Below are 22,730 nucleotides of genomic sequence, written 5' to 3' on the forward strand. Positions count from 1 at the left end.
TAGATCCTAAAACAGAAAAAGAAATGAGAGAAAAGAATAAAAAGATTATATACAAGGATAAGCTTGGGGTGTCTCCCAAGAGCACTTTGTTTAAAGTCACTAAGTTTGACTTTCAAACACCTGTTTTCAGCTGGGGTGAGGTTGAGCACTGATGCTCTTCAGCACTTCAATGGTCCTGAGCAAGAAAGCTGAGTTGGTTTGCTGCCTTTGGGAACCATTAGACCCTTGTCCTTGAGATCCCACCTTGAGACCTTTGTCCACCAGCTCTTGAATACCATCTGGGTCTTTATCAAAGATGGCCCTTGTGAGACATGCCCTCACTTCAGCAAACAGACCTGGCTTCCCATTGCAATCCAGCTTATACTTCAGAGAACCATCATCATCAACCCAAGGAGTGAGATCAAAGTCTTGAGAAGAAAGATCAGGTTTAATACTCTTGTCTTCTGATGCTGAGCCATCACTTTTGGTGTTAATCATCCTTAGATCACTAAGTGTAGGAGACCATGAGAGCAAGATGTCTTCTTCTCTGATCAATGGCTGTTCAGTCCCATCCTTGTAAACAGAGTTGGTGTGAGGTTCTTTTTCCATTTCCACAGCTGAAAGAGATTGGGATCCACCTAAAATCCCAGCACTTCCTACATACTTCATCTCAAGTACCTTAGGGGGTTCTATCTCTTGAACAACTGATCCACAAAATTCAGCTAAAGGTGGTTGAACAGGGTAAAAGGCATCCTTATCCACCTTTGTAAGCACCACTCTTTGAGTATCAAAGTCAATCATTGCACCAGTGGTGTTGAGAAATGCAGTTCCAAGCAATAGGGGGAGCTCTTTGGTCTTCTTCATCTTCATGATCACAAAATCAGTGGGAATTATGCATTCACCAACTTGAAGTGGATAGTCTTCTAAAAATCCATATGGTTTCTTGGAGTAGGAATCACCAAAGGTGATAGAAGAGGGGTCGGACGTTATAGACTTGACCTTTAGCTTCTCCATCATATCTTTAGACATTATACTCACACTTGAGCCTGAATCACACAAAGCATTCTCAACTCTAAAGTTTCCAAGAGTGCAAGAGATGGTGAACTTCCCTGGGTTGCCTAGCTTTGGGAGGGAGGTGGGCTTCATCTGAGTTGATTCAGAGGTGGAGGCACAATCTGTTAGCTTTGCTTGACCAGTTGGATGCTCCTTTGTTTCAATAGACACTGAATCATTCCCTTGCTGAACAGAAAGAACTGAACCGGCTGCCCCCACACTTTTGCTCTCAATGTCCTCATTGAGTTCATGTAAGAAGCCAATGAAATCATCTATAATGGTGTCCTCATCTACTTGAGTGTGTGCATTCTCAGTAAAAACTTGACCATAAAGGAGGTCTTCAATCTCTTGCACAGCAGCTGAATGGTCCTCACTGGAGTAGATGGCATTGCAATAATCTTTTGAGTTTTGAAGAGCTTTACCAGGAAGAGAGACTTGTGGTTCAGAAGTGCAGATGCCCTTGTTCTTTTTAATAGACTTTAGTTCAGTACCTAGTGTCTCCAGGTCAGATACCATCTTTTGTTGTCCTAGTAAGAGCTGTTGGAGAAGAACATTGAAATCAGGACTTTGTTGAACAGTTGGTGGGCCAAAACCAGGAGGTGGAGCCTTTGGCTGTAGGCTGACTTGATTTGTGAAGCTATTCCCTTGATTCTGAACCGCTGGTTGCTGAAAACCCTGTTGACCTTGGGAGTTACCTTGGTACTGATTCTGTTGAACAAAGCTTTGAGGAGGGTATATTTGGTCTTGGGGGTTGGCCACATTGTTGCTCCTATAGGACAAGTTCTGGTGGTTGTTGAAGTTATTGTAACCATTGAACTTGTTTTGATTTCCAATGAAGTGCAACTCCTCTTGAGTGAGACCCTCTTCATTGATATTTGTGAAGCATCTCTTCTCCTCACTCACATAGTGTATAGGCTTTTGAGTGGCAGCTAGGGCTTTGTCAAGCTTTATATTCAACACTTTAAACTTCTCTTCCAGCTCTTGGTGTCTACCAGAATCTTCTCCTCTATAGCTTCTATCATAATCTTCCCCATAAGTGTCTTGGCTCATGGCTAAGTTCTCAACAAGTTCCATAGCTGCATTGATTTCTTTTGCCAAGAAATTTCCATTTGATGCTGTGTCCAACTGAATCCTGATCTTAGGAACAGCTCCTCTATACAAAGTGCTAAGGAGAGAGGCTTCTGAAAAGCCATGATGTGGACACTTATTTGTGTAGCTTCTAAACCTGTCCAAAGCTTCTCCAAAGGTCTCATTAGAATTTTGAGTGAAGCTGGAAATCTGGTTCCTTAGCTTTGCAGTCCTTGAGCTTGAGAAGAACTTGGATAGAAAGGCAATCTTGCATTGCTCCCATGTGTGGATGGATCCTCTTGGGAGGTTCTTTTCCCACTGATGTGCCTTATCTCCAAGGCTGAATGGGAACAATCTCAGTTTGAAACTGTCTTCAGATACCCCATTGATCTTAGTGAGATCACAAACTCTGTCAAACTGATCCAGATGCTCCAAGGGATCCTCCATAGGTAAGCCATGGAACTTCTGATTCTGAACCATATTGATCAAAGAGGCCTTCACCTCAAAGTTGTTGTTTTGGACAGGAGGTGGCCTGATTCCTGCTCCATACTGGTGTGCATAAGCTCGGTCATTCTCACCAACAAAGACTGGTTGGGGCTGATGACGTATGGGTGGGTTTGGGTGGGGCTGTGGTGGATTAACCTGAGGTCGGTCTTGGTTCTGGTTACCCTGAGCGTGTCCCTGATGGACCTGAGCCTGTTGAGCCTGAATTCCAATCCCATTACCAGCTCTTTGACCTTGATCAGCTTCTTGAGCCTGATGCTCATTCCCAACTTGCTGATTCATTCCTAACCTCTCCAAGTGAACAGCTCTTTCTCTTTGTCTTCTGGCTTGGCTTCTTGTGATCATAAACCTGAAAACAAAGACAGAGCTTGAAAGGTGATCAGTAAAACAAAATAAACTTGATCTCAAAAACTATATCAGAAACTAATGCTAACAATCCCCACACAATATGGCAACGGCGCCAATTGATAACTAAGAGTTTTGAGGCTCTTAGATGGGGGTTATCAATCCCCTTGTCAAAGTAGTATAAGGGGTATCAATCCATATGTGTGGTAGTTAGGCACTAGTTTATGTGATAGGTTCTTAAGTCAAGTGATCAAAGATGAGTTTTGGTGTGAACAAAGTAACAAGAAAGCATAAAACAAGAAACAAACAAGCTATGATTAATGAACTAAGCAAGCAAACAAAACAAGATGATGGTGATTAAGCAAATGATAAAAGCTAAACCTCTAGATGTGATCATTGATTAGGGTGCTTTAGATATTGAATCATGATGCTAAGAACATAATGCAACACTTGCTACTCTTTAGTCCAGGCTTCTTATTCAGATTAATTCATTCCCATGACAATAATCCCTTTGCAAATCACTTAATCAAGTCTAACAACCATTAGATATAATCAAGCAATCAGCAAGCATAATGCATCAAGCCTAATAAGTGACCAAACAATCTCTCAACCAAGAAGACTGAATCTTATACAGAAAGACATAACAAGCAATCACATGATCTCAAACATTTCAACTTAGAACTCTAATCTAGACTAATCCTCTCATGAAGGCATTAATCTCTACACTAATCCACTTTCAAACCAAATCATCATTTGTGAAATATGAATCAATGAGCATTAAGAAACAGTTCTAATATGTCATTCATGCATTTAACAAATCATTCCCATGATGAAAAAGGCATAAACCCTTAAGTTAGCTCTTTCAGGCATTTCATCAAACACTTTTGGTGCATGAAATGCCTATGAACCCAGATTTCACTTTCCCAAGGAAATCTGGCATTAGGAGCAGCTAACTAAGGAAATGAAATGAGAATCTAAACCCTAAACATCACCAATCAAACATCTAAGCACCCTAATCTACACACCTAGAAGTTTAAAAGATGACTACTCACTAATCATGAAGAACACATCTAATCTTTTGCAAGAGATGATGTTAATCATGATTAGAAGCAGAAATGAGATGATGAGATGATAAGAAACAGACTTGGAATGATCAAATCCCTTCAGATATCTCTTAATCAAAAACGTTTTTTTACACTAAAAAGGAAAGAAAACTAGAGAGAAACTAAGAGAGAAGATGATCCTAGGGTTTTTCTCCCAAAAAACTATATATACTAAGTGCTAATGGACCGGGTCAGCCCAGGACAAACTGGGTACTGACCCGGCTCAGTTGGGTCAAGTGGAAATCCTGCGGGTCAGTCCAGTATGTCCCAGGTCGCACACCTAAGTCGCAGTAGATGAAGACTTGTCTTGTGAAGCCGCACGCCTAAGTAGGAGTGTTTTGCGAGTGTTGCTGCGGCTTGGTCTCCTTCCTCTCCAACTCGCAGGGCTAAGGCGGTTTCTGGGGAATGTACAAACTGTGCGGGTTGGTCTCTATTGCACCTAGGTCGCAGGCTCAAGTCGGAGTGATTTGCGAGTGATCGTGCGGGTTAACCAAGTCGCAAGACCATCTCGCAGCATCCAGAGCAGCTTAGACCACTTCGCATTCCGGAGAGTGTAACTCCTATGAGACTTGTCCGAATTGAATGATTTCGGTTGCAGAAGACAGAGGACTCATTTATCTCCAACTTTGGTGAAGAAAGCTTCGGTGCTTGGGAAGTGTAAGGCTTCCTGGAGGGCACATCTTTGCAGTGCATGTACACGACCAGAGAGAGGCGTCTAGACATGTGTCCATTCCGGAGACTGTATCTTTCTGCTCATAGATCCGAATTGAATGCTCTTGGACGTTCTGGAAAGAAGACTCAAATGGCTATGGTTCTCATGAAGGACCCGGAAACTAAATCGGCCTGGAAGTGCACCGTCCTTCGCATCCTTTAGAACTGATCTGCTCGGTCCGGAATACCTGCGAGACTGGGGTTCCTTCCGACAAGCTTATCTCTCTGCTCACGCGTCCGAATTCCACGATTCCACTTGCTAAGAGACCGTGATGCAATGCTCTCCAACTTCTATGAAGCACCCGCCGTCTGAATCGGACCGGAAGGCTCCCCGGACAGGAGATCATTCAGGGGTATCGGATTGCTCCGGAATGAGTGCGAGACCTGTTCGTCTTCCGATTACCATATCTTTCAGTTCCGTGGTCCAAATGCCTTGATTCCAACTGTTATGAACTCTTGACTCAATTATCTCCAACCTTTATGAAGACTCCGATAGCTGAATCTGACCGGAAGGTTCCCCGGACGGGCGATTTCGGAAACGTGTCTGCACCCGGAGATTTTGGCCGAGAGACTTGACCGCGGTACGTGTTTTTGGCCGAGAAAGCTACCCGCGGAAAGGATTTTGGCCGAGAATCTTCGGCCATCAGTATATCATTTTGCCGAGAAACCCAAAATTGCTCCTTTTCACCATTTTTGATCATTTCAACTCCATTTCTTCATCTGAATCACATCCTCCACTCCAAATAAACTCCAAAAGCACCTGTTTAACACTCCAAAACATGCAAAACTCTCTTGGACCTAATGCAATCTCCTAAGTCCTAAAACAATGCTTAAACACCTAAAATGCATGCAAATGAGACATGATTTGGACTAGAATATGTACATTAAATGATGCAATTTATGAATATATCATCAACCTCTTTCTCTCATTTGCTCTTTTTGCTTGAGGACAAGCAAAGGACAAGTGTGGGGGAGTTGATATGTTCATAATTTGCATCATTTAGGTTGCATAATTCATTCCAAATCATGTTTTATTTCATGCATTTTAGGTCCTTAGGGTTTGTTTTAGAACTTAGGAGATGCATTAGGTCCCAATGAGTCTTTGCATGTTTTGAGTGTTTATCAGGTGTATTTGGAGCTATTTGGAACTGGAAAGATGAATCCAGGAAGTGGAATGGTGGTCAAGGCTTGAAAATGGTGAAATTGGGTCGTTGGAGGTTATCGACCATTCTCGCGCACCAGGAAGGTTTTTCTCGGCCAAAACGCGTACCGCGGGTGGATTTTATCGGCCATTCTCACGTACCGCGAGTGGATTGTATCGGCCAAAATCTCCGGGTGCAGACACGTTTCCGAAATCGCCTGTCCGGGGAACCTTCCGGTTCGATTCAGTTGGCGGGTGCTTCATCAAAGTTGGATAAGATTGAATCACGGTTCCATAGCAAGTGGAATCATGGAATTCAGACGCGTGAGCAGAAAGTTAAGCTCGTCGGAAAAAACCCCTGTCTCGCTGCTGTTTTGGACCAAGCCGATGAGCTCTGAAGAATGCGAAGGACGGTGCACGTCCAGGACGATTCAGTTTTCGGGGCCTTCATGAGAATCAGAGACATTTGAGTTCTCTTTCCAGAACGTCCGAGATCATTCAATTCGGAAATATGAGCAGGAAGACACGGTCTCCGGAATGGACACATGTCTAAACACCTCTCTCTGATCGTGTAAATGCACTGCGAAGATGAGCCCTCCAGGAAGCCTTCCACTTCCCAAGCACCGAAGCTTCTTTCACCAAAGTTGGAGATATATGAGTCCTATGTCCTCTGCAACCGGAATCACTCAATTCGGACAAGTATCGTAGAAGTTACACTCTCCGGAATGCGAAGTGGTCCAAACAGCCCTGAATGATGCGAGCTAAGTGAAACATGCCGCGATGGAATGCCACGGTTTAGGACTTGACCGTGGCAACTTTTACACACCTTCGGCGTTTGACACGATCTTCATGCCACGGTCTACACTTGACCGTGGCAAAGAAACATTTGGCTGGGAAGGACGTTACAAGCATTCGGCACTTGACACGGTTTGAATGCCACGGTCTAGGACTTGACCGTGGCAACTTTTACACACCTTCGGCGATTGACGCGGTCTGAATGCCACGGTCTAGGGCTTGACCGTGGCAACTTTTACACACCTTTGGCGTTTGACACGACCACTTGCCACGGGTTTTGAACGAGACTTGCTAGACTGTGGCACCAAGATTTAGCCAAGAACACGCGAACAAGACTTTGACACGGTCAAGTTGCCACGGCCTGACCAATAACATGCTGGACCGTGGCAAACTCATCTTTACCCACCAAGACCGGGTCAGTACCCGGTTTGTTCCGGGTTGACCCGGTTCGCCCAAGACATCTATATATAGTTTTTAGACCTAATTTGGAGAGAATCTTTGATCCATTTTTAGTCTCTTTTCCCTTTTTGTGAAAGACCACTTGTTACACTTTGCTTTTGAGCTTAATATCGATTTGAAGAGTTTTTTTCATCTTGTTTTATCATTTCTTATCATCAAATCATACTTCTAATCATGATTAACAACACATCTTGCAAAGGATCTAGTGTGTTGATCATGATTAGTGAGTAATCTCATATTAAGGTCTTAGATATGTAGATTAGGGTGCTTAAGTGGTAGATTAGTGAGTTTAGGGGTTAGATCATGCATATTCCATTCTCTACAACCTGTTCTCTATGCTAGATCCATACAAATCATATGTGGTCTAGATTCTGGGCATTTCATGCACCAAAAGTGTTTAATGAAATGCCTGAACCAAGGTTGTTAAAGGTTTAAGTGTTATTCATCATGGGAATGATTGTCTATATGCTTAAATGACAGATTAAACTGATTCTTAATGCTTGTTAACTCATGTTTCACTGATGACGATTGGGTTAGAAACTGTTTTAGCATAGGAGTTAATACCTTCATGAGAGGATTAACTTAATTAAAGATGTTTATGTTGAATGGTTTGCTTGATCATATGATTCATTAGCTCATTAGTTTATCACTGAAGGCACCCTAATCCACTATCATGTCTAAGACCTTTCTCATCATCATTCATACATTCTCATCATTTGTCATTGTTTAGTTCTTGTTTAATCATTTCATTAGTCTTTAATCCTGTTTAAGTCTGTAGTTGTCTTTAGATAATCAAAACCACTCTTGTTTGCTTGAATTAAGAACCTGATCACATAGTTTAGTGTCTAACACCACATCTGGATTGATAAACCTCTTGTACTACAAGACAGGGGATTGATAACCTCTATAAAGAGCCTTGAAAACTCTTAGTTATCAGAATCATAGAAATTTTTCTTCTAACTTACTTTTAATGCATGGGAGTAGCGTCTGAACTATAATCTGATTTAAGTTTGTAGTGTTGCGAAAGTTTTCATTAGGGGCCAGATCTAGTTTAAGAAGAGCAATTATGCCATAGGAGTGAGTTGTGAATGTAGATGATTCTATTGCAAGATTGCATACATCTGTGGCCGGGGCCAGAGACGAAAGCTACTGGTTAGGGTCTTGGATGACGGTTGGTTATGATCACAACTGTGATGTAGTAATACCGTTGTGCTCGAGTTCTGAACGTTTTAGCTAGGATCTTTTATATTACTTTTTACGATGTTTTGAATCATTCATACCCTAGAGATATTTTTCCTGAAAGCCTAGCGTCTTGTTTTATAAGTTTTTACCAATTTTTATAAGAATGAATACAAGCTGTGACTAATACCCGAGGCATAAAAGAAGCATTTTCTACAGGATCCCGAAACCACCAGCCACCCCGACGTAATTCATAATAAGCCCACCAAATTCCTGGCAAGATGCCTATTTTTACATTAAGTCTTTAGATTAGGTCATTTTTAGTTGTTATCGTTTCTTCCTTTTCCTATTTAGTTTAAGATTTACGTTTTTAGTGAACCCAAAACTCCCTTTAAATATCGTATTAGTTCTAGACTTCCTTGCTTTAATCTCTTTTAAAGGTTTTTGCAGAAAACATCTACTTTCCCTGTAGATTTGATCCCTAAGTACTACAATCGATTAACTGTGCACTTGCAGCTTTAATCGATTCTATTAGGGTAAAACTTGCTGCCCACACCACACACACATCACTTCTCCTATAGCGATTTTGCTCATTCGATTCTAGATCTGGATGAATAATACATCAGTCATGGCTTCTTGCATCCTAAGATTAGATGCTAGGTGATCAATCAAGAATACATGTATTAATAATATAATGCATGAAAGAATTATTTAAAAAATGAAATCTTTAGTCTAAAAACCTTGATATTGTTCGACCATGAAAGACCTTTTGATACCCAACAAGGAAACTACTCAGACATAGCTGAGCTTAACATCATCATTGGTTTAAATGAAAAACAGTATAAGTAGAAAGAAAAAGGACGAAGAAAAGCTTCTCTTCTTGAATAACAAGTTGGCGAGAAAGCTCTCTACAAAGGCAGAAAAGTAAAAGCTAAAACCTAAAAAAAGTGTTCTCTATTCTAAAGCATGAAAAGAGACACCTAAGAAAAGACCTAATGACATGTACTTATAATATTTCTTCTGTTAGGAGCGTCTAGGTTTTACAGAATAAGTGAAGGAAAGAACTTGGACTTGAAATAAGCTTGGAATCACATTACTGGCAAGCAAACAGAGTCCTCAAAGAGCAAAGACAAGGGCACGAATGTTGTGGAAATTATTGAGATTTTTGACATTATTTGGATAAGGATACAAGTATTTATTGGTGGATCATTGGTTTTAAAACTGAAAAAAATCTGTCTAGGGGAGTCATGAGGAGAACCTGAAGAAAGGAGATCAGAAATCTTAAAGCAAGAGGAATGTGACTAGAAACTATGGATATCAACAGTTCCATCCTCTCTTGCTGTTTTACACAATGTCTTGTCTCTCCAGAAAAAGGTAACCCTAAACACTAAGAACCTCACCCCTAGAAAGCTATTTTTGAATACCTAGCCTTGATGATTTACTAAAGTCCATTTGATGAGAACCACTTGAACCTTTGAATGTATATTAAGAGCTAGTTGACTGGAAGATAGGTTTAAGTGTTTAGATTTTCGCATGACGGATCAATGGACTAGTTATGCTTATATTTTGGTTAGAGTTTTCTAGACTATACCTGACTTGAGCATAATGATTGATTTTAGTGTAGAAGCATGGTCACTGAGATACTGTTTAGTTCCTGCGTATTTCAAACCTCTTTTCTAACTTCAGTTTTTGTTGAGGGGCAAACAAAGGTCTAAGTCAAGGAGAGTTGATAACACCTTATTTTGACCATGTTTATAGATCAGTTTCAATGTTTTATGTAGGTGTTTTCACTCAGTATTAAAGGTTTTTAAGTGATTTCCATGTTTTATAATCTCAAAAGAGTTTTCAGGATATTTTGAACAAAGGGATGCACTTGGGAGCAAAAAGCACAACTTTGGATAAATTCAGACCGTCGGACGTCTGATCATCCCCAAATTTTGACACAAGATAGAGGAGACAACCGGCTTTCTAATTTAAGTTTAATCACAGAAATCCAACGGTTAGATCTCCAGATATGGTCGATGCACTGAAGGTGAATCAACACAGTCGGAAGCTCACCTGCGGCCAAAACATCATCATCAGCCCAGGGTGCGAAATTTTGACCGCGGGAAGCTCATTTCTGACCCTCAGTAGCCCATTTTAAAACCCAAGTCACTCCCGTCATTATTCCTGCAAGCCCTAGGCGTTCCTGAGAACTCAAGACACTCTATAAACCCCTTTTAAGTCATTTAGAAGGGTGTGCCGCATTTTCATCAGGAACCCTAGAGAGAGAGAGACTCGCCGTGAAGAGGAGCCACCGAGAGTGGCACCATCGGCTCTCCTACTTCACTCTGTTTTTCGTTTCTAACCTTTTTCTATTTCAATTCTCTGCAATTCTAAACACTTTTGTAAGTGATGTTGAATCCAACTATGTCTGAGTTATTTCCCAGTTGGGTTTTAAGGGATTTTTCAAAGGGAATTTCATGTCTTGATCATATGCTTTGTTCGATTTAGAGTTATTAATCTTCTAGGATTCCTTCGTTCATTCTTGTTCCCTGTGCTATTTCTGTTGCTAACCGCTTAGAAATTGATCTCCGTAATTGGAGCCACGAGAGTGTTGTATCGAATTACCAGACCTAGAAGTGATCGAGCGAAATCGATATACGAGACCAAAGCTACCTATAGAGAATTGCGAGCGTGGACGTGGACATTCACGACATAATCTCATTCGCGGCATGAGAGCGAGAGTTAATTGCTGTGTTGAGTGATTTGTTGATTAGGGTGGCCAGAGTTGGCTAATCATACTTGCGCCTATTCGAGCTCGGGATCCTCACTAGATGATTAATTTTATCAATTTGTTTTTCTTTTGATCAATTCATGAACCCCTGCGAAAACCCTTTAGACCCAGCACTTAGTCCTTATTGTTTTACAGCCTTTTCATTTTATTTGCATTTAGATTTAGTGATACCAAAACCAAAACCCACATTTTGCTTGTTTTACTAGTCTTAAGTTTTGATTGATTCGTACTGAAAGCTCAAAATCTCTGTAGTTCGACCCCTAAGTACTACAACGCACATCTCTGTACTTTCAGATATTTAGGGTTGCAAATTTAAAACGGGAAGCTAGAAGTAACCCTTGATTCTCTTAGTATCAATACGCCAGCAATGAGTTCAAAGCCTTCACAGCTAAGCATGGGATCGTGCACCAGACATCTTGTCCCTTTACTCCCAGACAACCATGATGTTCCACAAAACAAAACACTTCTGGGGTGATGCAGTTTCAACCGCCTGCTATCTAATCAACCGACTTCCAACCAAATATCTTACTTTTGATTGAACCGTTGGATTGTCCTCATGTCAAGTGTGCAGGAGAGTTAGCTGATCCATCTTTGAGGTCTCCAAATTTGAGCTGGAACAGACGGTGAGAACGGGGTGAACTTCTAACGGTTTAACTTTGAGCTGAAAAACTGGTTTCTATCCATTTTGCAAAGGTTTTTTCTAAATTTCCTGAAAGGAGCCTTGAGACTACAAATGCTCAAAAACCATAATAAAAACACTTAAAGGAAATAAAAATATTAGAAAAACTTTTAAAAACGATCCTTAAAAGTGGCCAACCGGTGTTATCAATTTACTAAACCAAATTTTAGATATTATCTCAAATATTTACAAATATTTTTTTATAAGATTTATGTATAATTTTTACTAATGCCATCCAGTTTTTATAAGTGACTAAGATATAAAAACTAATTAAACAGATTCATAACTTCATTAGTTGTAATAATTATTTTTATCATTATTTTACTCTCAATAAAGAAAATAATAATATCTATAAGAAAGGAGAAAAATCTTTGTACCCCTCCATTACTATATAACACAACTCATCCATGAATTTAGTTACAACTAACACAAAACAAACAAACAGACAAAAAAAAAGAGAAAACTTTTCTAAAAAAAGTCCATCATAACGAAGAAGAGGTGAAACTTGCTTTCATTGAAAATAACTCATTGAGGAAAACAACCTTTCAAAAAGAAAGAAAGATTTTTTGAAGAAAGTCAAGGAGTTCTCGACTCTCTGTGGTATTACTGCCTATGCAATCATCTACAATCCCTATAACTCCAATCAAGATGTGTGGCCATCGACGTCTGGTATGCAAAGGATAGTTTTGGATTTTCAGACGTTGCCGGAGATGGACCGACACAAAAAATGGTGGACCAAGAGACCTTTCTCAGACAGAGGATCACATGTCCGAGAATCTGAGGAGACAGGAGAAGGATAACAGGGAGCAAGCGATGATTGAAGTCTTGTTCCAATGTTGGTTTTATTACCATTGTGGTCTTATTTTATTATCTGAATGATTATGATTTTCATTTTATGGATTTGTGATATATGTCATTTTTATTTAATAATATATGATTTCGTTAGAGTTCCGAGAATAGACGTTCAGATTCTGATAAGTATGAAAACAATATTCTTAAGTGCATTTTCACTTTAGTTAATAGTTTAAAGTTTACCCACGATATTAGAGTTATAATCTAAGGTGATGGTGACTACCTAATATATTACCAAATTTGGTACTGAGTTTTACATAATTTTCAAAATGAGCTTTCTAATCAAATGTCTAATTTATCTGTTAGCCAAAAATATTAAAAATGTTTTTAAGGCAGGTGATCATCATTTAGTTGTACGTAATTTATCGAATATATGAATTTTTATATATTTAAAATATTTTTATAATCTATGTGAAATGTAGATTAGGGTTTAATCTTTTTTGAATAGCTCCTTAACAGCATACATTTAGCTGTATCTTCTTTGGGAAAACTCTAAAATCCAATAGGATCACTTGGGACATCACGAAAACCATTACAAGGGCTGGTTGTTTCCAATCATATTTGGCTACGGGTGGATCAGCATGACTTCATGAGATATTATATCGGGAAACATGTAGCACAAGATATCTAAGATTGAGAAACTCGGAAGAGGAAGCATGTTGGAATTATTGGAGACTGATACTTTATTTATATGGTTGCTTGTTCCTCTGTTTTTGCTTTGATTAATTTTGAAAAACTCTTTGTTCTTTGTTCCTCTGTTTTTGCAGGAGATGAGAAACTCTTTGTTCTTTGGTTTTTGATTAATTTTGAAAAACAAAATCTATATGAAATTTCTTGAAACATTTTTTTCTTAACAAAAAAATATCTTGTAAAACAAATTGAGTATCATATAAAATTTGGGATATTTTTTTTTTCATTTTTCATCGATTTTATTCTATGCTACTATCTTTCTTTTTAGATGTAAGAAGAGATTGTTTATCTCCTAGTTCAGGAAATAATATAATTTTTGTCAATTTCGTTACTTCATATATGTATTATAGTTCTCTAGATGGATGAAGTAAATGAAGATTCATAGTATTTCTCAACTCTCTAGCGGAGCAACATGCAAGCCATTAATTTTCACAAAAATATCAATGTGTACAAGTTATATATATATATGTATCAGTTAATGTTGAGTATGCTTATTGTGTGAGCCAAAACTCGCACAACCAAAAATTTGTAAGGAAAAACTAAGGGATCCGAAATTTCTAGGGTAATCGCAAGAACAATATGATCGGAAGAGGGTTTTTATTGCTGTGAAAGTGTTTTGTCTTTATTGCTTAGGGTTGCAAAAGTTACATAATGAATCATAGAGATCTCCTATTTATACTAACTTCTTAAACCGCTTAGCCGAGAATCTCGGGAGAGATTTTAGGAATGTTTCCTTATCGCTTTGTGCGGCCACCGTCATAGTACTTCGCTTAGGGCTTCTGTGGGCTTTCGTCTTCCAAAGCCTTGGTTTGGTCCATCTTGGAAACCCGGCTCGGCCCAACACAAAGGGAAGCGATTCGGCCCATGCTTCCTCTCGCGCTGCTAGGCCCGCTCTCCGTTCTTCTCACAGCTCGGCCCATCTATCCTTCTCTACAGCTCGGCCCACTTGCTATTCGAGTTAAGACGCGACTTGGCCTAACTCACCGAGGCGCGGCTCGGCCCAGTCCTGTTGAAGTGCGGCTCGGCCCATACCTCACGATACAGCTCGGCCCAGTGGCTCCCTAACAAGGCTCGGCCCAGTCCATCTGTGATGCAGCTCAGCTCGGCCCGTATCCTCTCTTGCGTAGCTCGGTACGATTACCCCTCTGCAGGGCTCGTCCCAATTACTCATCTCCCTTATGGATTCGGCCCCTTCGTTTGTCTTTTACTGCAGCTCGGTTTTCTCAGGTACTTAGTCATTTTTGAGATGGTTAAAATGCTTGGGGTGAAACCGACCCCAACAGTTAGCCCCCCAGCTCGTCAGTTTCGGAGACGGGAGTGACGAGGTTCATCATTCTATATCACAGACTTAACCATCGTGCCGAGGAAAAAGGGAGAGGAGATGCTCTTCGGAGACTTTTTACGTGTTGCTTTCACCGAGGTGTGCCACGAAGAGTAATAGCGAGGCGCTTGCTTGATGATGCTGAGCCGATTAGTCAGCGAGGCGAGGCGTTTTTTTCAGAAATGATGCCAAGCCGATTAAACGATGAGGCGTTTTGCAAATATGATGCCGAGCCGAATAAACGGCGAGGCGTTTTGTAAAAGTTATGCCGAGCCATTTTATTAACGACGAGGCGTTTCAAGAGAAAGTTAATGCCGAGCCGTTTTGTTAACGACGAGGCGTTTCAAGAGAAAGTTAATGCCGAGCCGTTTTGTTAATGACGAGGCGTTTCAAGAGAAAGTTAATGCCGAGCCGTTTTGTTAACGACGAGGCGTTTACTGTGGCGAGATATCGGCTGAAAGCTCAGGTATCCCAACCGTTGGTCTTCCGAAAGAATTTTCCTGATTTATTGGCACATGTAACCGACGCAGTTGGAGCTAGTTAATACGCCGCGGATCCCACGCGCTGTTGGACGGTTTCCCGAGGTTCACACGGAACTCATGCGCTTCGGTTTTCCTATAAATAGGTGAGCTCCTTTGTTCCTTCTCATAATCTTCAGATAAAGGTAGCTCTCCCTTCTCTCTTCTTTCTCTCTCTAGTTTATTTATTTTCCGGCTAGGGTTCCGAGGTCTCCGCCGCTCCAGATCTCTTTCCGACGGAAGTCCGCCGCGTAATATTGTAATTCCCGTATAAGCTGTAAATCATGTCGAACTGTTCCGATGATTCGCTGGATTCGCTTTTTAATTATGAGCCGAGCCGTGCAGACGCCGAGGCGAGGGGTGTATCAGGATCCTCCGAGGCGTCTGTCTTGCCGAGCCCTTCCCACCATTCGTCCGAAAGCAACGAGGCGTCGAATCGTTCGAATCCGTCAGGCGCTTGCTCCACAGATGACGAGCCGTCGGTTTCGACGAGCCGCCCTCAGGGTCCCGCTCTAGACGAAGATGTTAATCATGCCACAGTGAAACCCGAGGACGAAGCTTTTCCCTTTGATCTGCTCGAGGCGAAGCGTGAACTAGAACGTCTCATGGCGTCCTGAGGCGCTTCTTCATCTAGGCGAGGGAAAAGAGTGAAAAGACAAAAACCTGACCCGCCCGGCTCTACGCTCTCCTCCCCTGACTCACTCGAGGCGCTGAGATGTCGCTTCGGGATATCCGGTAGAATTTGTCCTTCCAGAGAAGGATGACTGAGCCGACAAACCACCTGAGAATCACTTTACTCTGTATGAGGCGTTCTTTGAGCTTTGTTTTCTTTGGTTCCCGATCCCCGGAGTAATTCTTGAGTATATCTGGAAACATGGGATCTCAATCGGGCAGATCATGCCGAGGGGTCTGCGGCACATGATCGGCATTTTGGTTCGGAGTTTTGAATGCGGGGTCGATATTGAACTAATCACCTGCTGAACTTGCTGGAAATCAGGAAAGCCCCGAAGGGAGATAGATTCTACATTTCCAACAAGTCCAACCGCTGAATTATAGGTGGCTTTCCAAGCAAGGATCAGTTCTGGACCAAGCGCTTTTTCTATGTCTTGGTGAACGAGGCGTCAGTTGGCGAAGACTACGTTCACAAAACCAAAACCGCTTGGGGACCACTTGGTAGCCGATCCGAAGCTTTGTCTCGGCTCGGAACTATTTGTTGTATAAACTTTTCTTACGAGCTGATTGTTCCTGAGTTGTTTTTGCAGTTCGGAGAATTCTTCCCCTGATTCCCGACGACCTCTTTGTTGTTCGAGATTCTCTTGTGGCTCGGAGAGTTAATTGGAGGAAGCATTTTTCATTGGAGAGAGTGGAAAGAGCACGAGCCATTCTTGCCGGAGTTCCTGTCAGCTCTTCTTCCTCAAATTCTTCGCTAGACACAAGTCCAAAGATGACTCTGCGGCGCGGAGTAAAACTCCTTCGAACTCGGCTATCCTGGCTCTTCCGAAGTCATCAAGGCCCCCGACTTCGGTTGTACAAAAGCACGACTCTGGCCGAAAACGTTCGGCCGCTGACAAGGGGAAGGGCGTGGCTATCCAAAAGGACGAGCCGGCCAAGAAGAGGCGCAAGCAGACTCCCGGTGATCCAGCTGCACGCAAGCTGGTCGTCGATGACCCCGACGCCTTGGCAGTAATATTTGCGCGTGTTAATAATGCGTCTTCCTCCTCCTGAGAAGCTGAGGAGACCGAGGTCGTACGGCGCGATGGCACAGCGCGGTACCAAGGTATATTCCGTTCGCTCTACTTATTTTATCGATTTCTCACTAAGTGTTTAACGCGCATTATTCCTTGCAGTTTGTAGCGGCCATCAAAGGCCGACCTGTGTAAGGTTGAACGTCGGCTGGACAAGGCTCGGAACGAGACCGCGGCGGCAAAGGGGAAGCTGGACAAGGCGATGACCAGGGTGTCCAGGTTGGAAGAGAATAAGATAGTTCTCCGCACCGATATCGACAAGGTATCTGCCTCGGTCATTCGCCTCGAGGAGGCTAGGAGAGCCAAAAGCGCCGAGGTGGCGTTGCTCAAAAGGCGTATCGAGGCCAAGGACGCCTTGTTCAACGCCAAAGTCAAGCGTGCGAAAAAGGAGGCGAGGCGAGAGATGACGGCTAAGTTTCAGTAACGAGCCGCTTGAAGAGATAGCGGCCAACCTGGGCGTCGTAGATCTGACCGGATCAAATGTGGGAACGCCGGCCCTCTCGAACCTCCTTGCCGAGCGTGAAACACAGTCTGTGGCTTGATCCTCTCCACTTTCCCCTGTCTTTCGTCTCGTGTGTTTTTGTACTTAGGATTTTTGGGTGACTTTATCTGCTTCTCGAACTTTTTGTGTAACCGGTGCCTGGATGGCTTTATCCACCTGACTGTTGTTTTTACTTTTGGTTATATTCTTTTTTCCTTAGCCGTTTCTCGGATTTGATGCGTTTATCCTTGACGATCCGTGAAAATGTTTACGAAAACTGTTTGTTTGGAAAGAAATTGTCATTGATTGGCTTATCGAGCTGTGTTGAGAATGATCTTGATTGCTTCCCTAGCCGAGCTCTTTGAAATCGATAGAAATACGGGCTAAGGGGTTAGTTGTTAAGGATCCCGTTTGAGTTCTAAATCCCGAGCTGGGAGTTGAGTTGTGGAGCGTCTTTGTTTTAGGTGACGCTGAAGAGTGTTAAGCGATAATATCAAAGCAACTTTTGTTGGCAACGCCGAGCGTGTTTAACGACGAGGCGTTTTCTTCATATGGTGCCGAGCCGTGTAAACGACGAGGCGTTTTGTTTTTATTAACCAAAGATGATTCGGGGTTTGTCCATTCTGTCACTGAGAGAGGTCCTCATTGAGTTGGGCTGTTATAGATTGTTTTGAGAAAAAAGCCAAAGTGTTTATCAGGTAAGTTATGTGTTTTCTCGTTGACGAGGCGAAAGTTCAAGAGGATATAGTAGTCTCGTTGAATATGACTATAGACCGGTGTTTCCGAGAGGATGAGTGTGTTTTTCCGGGTTTTAAGAGTTTACTTCGGTTTTAGAGAAAGCGATGTAGTCTCGACTTATAATCTCGTGTGCGATAGTAAACTGTGGCGACCGATACGTTTTTGGTCTGATATTTGTATAGCGCGCTTAATTTTTATCCATAGAGGATGTAACTTGCACCCTCGTCCTAGGAAAGGTGGTAAAAGTCCGTTTAGAGAACTTTGTATTTGTTGTCCCGTTGTGGCCAGCAACGAGACGAGGCGTTTGGAGACTTACTTTGCCGATCTGAAAGTGAGGGCAAGTAAAAGGTCCGAGACGATCAAGTCATGATAACAAGTCGAAGTGATATGATCACTCGCCGAAGTGATGAGTGAAAGAATTAAAAATTCCAGGCGAATTATGAAATAAGTTGCTGATTTAACAAGAAAGAGAAACTAGCCGAAGCGATAATGAACGAACTAGAATTCCGATGTGAACGTGAAATAAGTAGATGATTTAAAACGAACTGAAAATGGGCCGAAGTGGCAATGTTCCTAAGTAGGTGAGCTAAAATTGCAGAGTTAAAAGAAGGTATGTGTATACGTACCCACTCCCCCCCCCCTTTTTAGGAGGGGACAGCTGAACCCGTCCGAGGACGGGCTGCCTACGTAGCCTTTGCAGGGATCAAGCCGTCCCGTAATTCATGTTGACCGTGCTATAGCTTTAGTGATAATACTTCTTTAGGTGCATTGCATTCCATGATCTTGGAATCGCTTCGTCAGCTAGCGTCGCGAGCTCGTAGACTCCTGGGCGAACTACTTTTGTAATCTTGTAGGGACCTTCCCAGTTTGCTCTGAGCTTTCCTGCATTCTTCTCGGCAGTGTTTTGGAAAACCTTTCGAAGGACGAGCTCTCCTTCTTTGAATCTTCGACTACGAACGTTTTTGTTGTAGTATCTCGCCGTTGCTTGTTGATAGTTCTGGATTCGGATTAAAGCCTGGTCGCGCCTTTCGTTGACTAGATCGAGCTCATCCAGCATCATTAAATGGTTCAAGCCCTCCTGTCCTGGTAGAAGTCTTCGTCGAATACCTGGGAAATCCACCTCGGGGGGAATTACGCATTCCATTCCGTACACTAAAGCGAATAGAGTTTCTCCGGTGGCTTGGCGCGGAGTCGTTCGATTCGACCAAAGGACTCCTTCGAGTTCGTCTACCCATCGTCCTTTCTTTGCGTCGAGCCTCTTTTTCAGACCGTCTAGGATCGTCTTGTTGGCTGCTTCAGCTTGTCCGTTCCCTATAGGGTATCTTGGCGTAGATTTGCTTAGACGGATTTTCCACTTCTCGCAGAAGGCTTCAAAGCGCGTTGAGATGAACTGGGATCCGTTGTCGGTGACTATCTTGTAGGGGACCCCGTGTCGGTGGAACGGGAAAAAAACCTGTTTAGTGCAGCGACCCTTCCTGTGAGCCTCTGCACTTCGCGCTTCATCCTTGGAGAGGGCATCTCGATTAATGCCTTGATCTGCTTGGGGTTTGCTTCTATGCCTCGGCAAGTTACCAGATAGCCGAGGAACTCTCCTGAGGTGACTGCAAATCTGCCCTTCGCCGGGTTTAGTTTCATGTTGTGCTTGTTCAATTGCTCGAAGCATTCCCGTAGATGCGCGACGTGGTCTTCCTCTTTGAGTGATTTGACTAACATGTCGTTGATGTATACCTCCATGGTTTCTCCGAGCTGAGCCGCGAACATTTATTGACGAGCCGTTGATATGTTGCCCCTGCGTTCTTGAGCCCGAAAGACATGACTTTAAAGCAGTATATCCCGCGATCAGTTATGAATGCCGTTTTTTCCCGATCATCAGGATGCATCAGGATCTGATTGTAGCCGGAGAACGCGTCCATAAATGTTAAAAACCTATTTCCTGCAGTGGCTTCGACGAGCCGGTCAATATGCGGCAGAGGGAAACTGTCTTTTGGGCACGCCTTGTTGAGGTCAGTGGAATCTACACAGACCCGCCACTTGCCGTTCTTTTTCTTCACAACCACCGGGTTTGCGAGCCAGTCTGGATATTTGGCCTCGGCGATTGATCCTACATTGAGTAATCTCTCCACTTCGTCGTTGACTGCTTTTGCTCGTTCGGGGCCGAGCTTTCTTCTTTTTTGCTTTATTGGTTTGAAGGTTGGGTCCACGTTCAGCTCGTGACAGGTTACGTTGATGCTTATGCCTGGCATATCTTCTGCTGTCCAGGCAAAAGTGTTGATGTTCTACTTGAGGAGGGAAAGAAGTTTGCTTCTCAGAGGCTCTTCTAGTTTTGCTACAATTTCGACGCATCGTTCTGGACGCACCTCGTCTATGCACACCAAGTCCACCGCATCACATACCGGCTCGGCGGGTGTTTCGCGGCTCTCCGCGATCTGTAATTGCTATAAGAGTTTCGAGAGCTCGTTCGCAGGCTCTCGGTCTGTCTTCATCTTCTTGCGATCTTGATATATTCATAAATTGCATCATTTAGTGTACATATTTTAGTCCAAATCATGTCTTATCTCATGCATTTTAGGTCTTGAGGCATTGTTTTAGGACTTAGGAGATTGCATTAGGTCCAAGAGAGTTTTGCATGTTTTGGAGTGTTAAACAGGTGCTTTTGGAGCCAATTTGGAGTGGAGGATGTGATTCAGATGAAGAAATGGAGTTGGAATGATCAAATATGGTGAAAAGGAGCAATTTTGGGTTTCTCGGAAAATGCTGTACTGAAGGTCGAAGATCCTCGGCCAAAATCCTTCCCGCGGGTAGCTTTCTCGGCCAAAAACACGTACCGCGGTCAAGTCTCTCGGCCAAAAATCCAGGGTGCAGATACATCTCCGAAATCGCGTCACCGGAAGATCATGCCGGCCGATTCAGCTGTCGGAGTCTTCATAAAAGTTGGAGATAACTGAGTCAAGAATTCATAACAGTTATAATCATAGCATTTGTACCACGGAGCTGAAAGATATGGTAATCGGAAGACAGACCTCTCTCGCATCCATTCCGGAGAAATCCGATACTCCTGAATGATCGCCTGTCCGGGGAACCTTCCCGTCCGATTCAGTTGTCGGGGGCTTCATCAAAGTTGGAGACGATTGGATCATCGTTCCATAGCAAGTGGAATAATGGAATTCGGACGCGTGAGCAGAAAGTTGAGCTCGTCGGAAGAAACCCTTGTCTCGCTGCCATCTTGGACCGACCCGATGAGCTCCGAAGAATGCGAAGGACGGCGCACTGCCAGGCCGATTCGGTTTACGAGTCCTTCATGAGAATCAGAGATATTTGAGTCCTCGTTCCAGAACGTCCAAGATCATTCAATTCGGATCTATGAGCAAGACGTTAACTTTTCCGGAATGGACACATGTCTAGACGCCTCTCTCTGATCGTGTAAATGCACTGCGAAGATGAGCCCTCCAGGAAGCCTTTTACTTCCCAAGCGCCGATAGTTTCTTCACCAAAGATTGAGTTGAATGAGTTATCTTTCTCATGGAACTGGTTTTAGGTCATTTGGAGTTATGAGCTGAAAGTTACACTGAACAGAAGAGAAGCTGGTCAATTCGGGTTTTAAGAGATGCGACTGTAAGCTAAGTGTTGTGTCCTACCTCGGCGTGAATACCTCGGCATGTATGCCGAGGAGGCATGTTTACGAAGCCTTGGGACTATACCTCGAGGTAGGACTTCGGTCTTTCAACACCAAGGCTCCCTTGATCACCAAAATGATCCCAAAACGACTAAGTGTTGAAGCAGACCTTGGCGTGAACCCTTGAGCATGTTATGCCGAGCTCCTATGTTACACAAACCTCGGGTACCAAGCCCCTCGGCATGTTATGCCGAGGTCCTCATCTCTCCAACCCAGATCACAAACAAACCCTCTTCACGTTTCAAAGCTTTAACCGGATCAAAGGCCAAGACTCATGCATGTTCTTCAAGTGTTCATCAAAGTTTCAACCCAGCACATGACCCCCTGGTGTATGGCCCTCGGTGTGAGACTTCTTCAGATGGCGAGGGGTGGCTCCAGCAACCCAGGAAGGGCGGGTCAGTACCCAGTTTGTCCTGGGCTGACCCGGCCCACACCCTTTTATATAAATAGTTTTTAGAGACTAAAACCCTAGTTATGCTTTACCTTATCTTCTAATCTGTTTTCTTTTTGTTTTCTCTCTGCTTCTTAGTGTAAAAACGAGTTTGATCAAGAGATATCTAGCAGGTTTAATCATCTTAAAGCTGTTTCTTATCTTCTAATCATCTCATCTCTGCTTCTAATCATGATTAACACCACCTCTTGCAAAGGAAATGGTGTGTTAATCATGATTAGTGAGTAGTTATCTTTTAAGCTTCTAGGTGTGTAGATTATGGTGCTTAGATGATCGGTTTATGATGTTTAGGTTCTAGATTCTCATCTCCTTTCCTTAGTTAGCTGCTCTTAATGCTAGATCTGTGCACATCACTCTGATCTAGACCTTAGTCGTTTCTCCACCCACAAGGTGTTTGATGAAATGTCTGAATGAGCTAAGCTAAGGGTTTATGCCTTTTTGATCATGGGAATGATTTGTTAAATGCATG

At 42.8% G+C, this 22,730-nt stretch overlaps 1 non-coding gene across 1 annotated transcript; it reads left to right on the top strand.

The window, feature by feature from the left end:
• Nucleotides 1-2,218: 2,218 nt before the first annotated feature.
• On the top strand, nucleotides 2,219-2,325 carry LOC112087307. Its single transcript, XR_002900017.1, has one exon. It is a non-coding gene; the product is annotated as a small nucleolar RNA R71 (small nucleolar RNA).
• The last annotated feature ends 20,405 nt before the right edge of the window (nucleotides 2,326-22,730 follow it).

Source organism: Eutrema salsugineum, unplaced genomic scaffold (assembly GCF_000478725.1).
Source record: "Eutrema salsugineum unplaced genomic scaffold, Eutsalg1_0 scaffold_9, whole genome shotgun sequence".
Classification (NCBI taxonomy): domain Eukaryota; kingdom Viridiplantae; phylum Streptophyta; class Magnoliopsida; order Brassicales; family Brassicaceae; genus Eutrema; species Eutrema salsugineum.